This window comes from Lissotriton vulgaris, unplaced genomic scaffold (genome assembly GCF_964263255.1).
Source record: "Lissotriton vulgaris unplaced genomic scaffold, aLisVul1.2 SCAFFOLD_2204, whole genome shotgun sequence".
NCBI classification, from domain to species: domain Eukaryota; kingdom Metazoa; phylum Chordata; class Amphibia; order Caudata; family Salamandridae; genus Lissotriton; species Lissotriton vulgaris.
In genome coordinates this window covers 404,440-407,006 of record NW_028242410.1, presented here as the reverse complement: position 1 = coordinate 407,006, position 2,567 = coordinate 404,440, and the positions used below count along the sequence as shown (strand labels likewise).

Sequence of the window (2,567 nt, the reverse complement as noted above, 5' to 3'; positions counted from 1 at the left end):
ATTCGACGAAATTGCTCTAGAAAGGAAGATTTTCTGATCCACTCACAAATACTGAGTGATCAACTACAGCAGAGGGGTTACCCCCATAAATTACTAAAACATTCAACCACCAGGGCATGGCACACTCCCCGTGACGAGTTACTGAGACCCAACAAAGAAATTAAACCATTGGAGAGGCCAGTATGTGTTACCACTTTTGGACCATACACCAACAAGCTGAAATCGATCATCCTAAAAAATTGGCACTTGATAAAAAACTCAGAAATCCCGATGGAGCAACCCCTGTTTGCCCTAAAAAAAACAGAAGTATAGCCCAGCGGATTGTAAGGGCCGATCTGGGAGTCAGCAAAGCTAAAACTGACCTACGCACATTGTGGAAACTTCCGCCTGTAACAGGCCACCACAAATGCGGGTCATGTGCGTCATGCCCCAACACAATTGAAGGAGAGGAATTTTCGTTCAAGACAATAAAATGGACACATAGAGAGTTCTCGAACTGCAAAACACAAAATGTAATATATGCAGTCATGTGCCCTTGTCCTAAATTGTATATAGGGAAAACCACTCAAAAAGCCAATCAACGAATATCCCAGCATAGATCTAGGATCAAGAACAAAGTACTGTCCGCACCCATGGTGCAGCACTTTGTTGAACAGAACCATAACGAAAATGAGTTCAAATGGACAATATTACAAGCCATGAAGGTTCCCCCTAGAGGAGGAAACATTGATGCCATGCTAATAAAAAAAGAGGCTTATCTAATACTAAAATTTAATTGCGTGATGGATGGCCTGAACGAGATGTCAGAATTACAAAGAACCAATTATTGAGTCCAACGTGAACCCCACCATTATGAAAGACCCAACAAGAAGGAATGAGCAAAATACTGCGCGCAGTTTATCAAATAAAAATCCTCAACATAAGTATCTCTCTAAAAACTACAAATCCCACAATCCCTAGCCATATACTTAAACAGGAAACTGTGTTCCTTCCGGTGTTCAGCTCAAAATCAGTGTAACAGCACACAGAGCGAGAAGCAGCCGCACAGAACCCCAAGCGCAGCAAGAGACCCTAAAACGGAGGTAAGAAAGTACTCAGAATGTTCTTTTAAAAGCGTAATAGCAACACAGAATCAAAGCCAAAGTAAACTCCAACATGGGCTTGATTCCTTTTCAGAACGCGAACGTTCGTCTAAAATGAAGTGAGGAGCTTGGGTCGCCAGCCGCGCTACACGAAGGTAGGCGAATAAGATAAACAAACACTGAACTCCAGTAAATGTTTCCCTTTGACTTGTGAAACTGATTCCGAATTTTTAAACATACAGATCGGAGTCACCGCGGAACACGAAACACACCCCATTAACAACACCACTTTGAGAGAGCAACTGAATAAAAGCAAGTAAGTGCTAGCGCAGTCTTACCACAGATACCATTGAGCATTAAAAGTCGTGGAAATTAATAGATTTACTAAATTCACCCATCCTTAACCACGTTTAGGTAACGGTGAAAAGTCAAAGACAACCAATAACCCGTGCTTGAAAGCATCAGCCTACAAACCTATCAGATAAGGTAAAACATTTTTTAGACATTGTCCACATTTGAAGCTAAGTAAAAAATCAGGAAAATAGGAGATATTAAATGTCCACAATTTCACACCATAGGTACACAGCCCGGCCCTGAGGAAGAACCCATTAGACTAACGGAAGGGTTTGGAAACGCGTCGGCCATCTGGCTGTAGGCACACAGCATAGTGATAAAACAATGAATGTACCTTAATTATTTTTGGTGTATAGGATTCAATGCTTGTGTTTTGAAAAAATGATGAAAGCGCAACTGTTATGAATTATTTTACATTGAGTCTTGTTCACACATATTGTTTTTGAAATGTATCAAATTGTGAAATATTTTGTTTATCCATATCCCCAGTAAAAGGGATTTGTTCAGCCTCTGTATATTGTTGAAAGTTTGCAAATTGTTTTGAAATGCGAGATTTATGACAAATGCATACCTTCTTTAAATAAATATTAGAAGGCACACACCAGCTGAATAAACCAGTTCTGGTCTGTAGAAATCGAATCCTGGCATTTTCTTCTTTACTAATTGAGTCCATATACAAAGCCTCCTACTCATCCTACTCCCGTGGGGTGATCATATTGATTAAGGAAAGGGATCAGCTTTGAGGCACAGCAAGTTACGCAGGATCCCTCTGGTAGGTACGTGTTGGTGACGGGCACACTGAGGGGCCAACGAGTGACGTTTTTTAACGTATACGGCCCAAACACTGACGCTCCGGAATTCTTCCGGGAAGTCTGGGGCCACTTGCAAAAACACACTGGCACACACATATTGTGTGGGGGGGACTGGAATATGACTCTGCAAGACGGGCTAGACCGCTCTTCTCATTCACTAGAGCAGCACAAGCAATCGCGACAAATGTTATGTCACATGATGAAGGACCTGGCTTTGGCGGATCTATGGAGGCTGCAACACACTGTCGCGCCAGGCGCCACACACATAACAGCGTCTCACAATAGCTGGTCCAGGTTGGATTACTGGTTAGGTTCAAGG

General features: G+C 42.2%; 1 long non-coding RNA gene across 1 annotated transcript; it reads left to right on the top strand.

Annotated features, from left to right (window-relative positions):
• Positions 1-1,019: 1,019 nt before the first annotated feature.
• Positions 1,020-1,823, top strand: LOC147668977 (uncharacterized). The gene is made up of 5 exons (XR_015303761.1): positions 1,020-1,082; positions 1,177-1,237; positions 1,325-1,398; positions 1,497-1,568; positions 1,661-1,823. It is a non-coding gene; the product is annotated as an uncharacterized LOC147668977 (long non-coding RNA).
• The last annotated feature ends 744 nt before the right edge of the window (positions 1,824-2,567 follow it).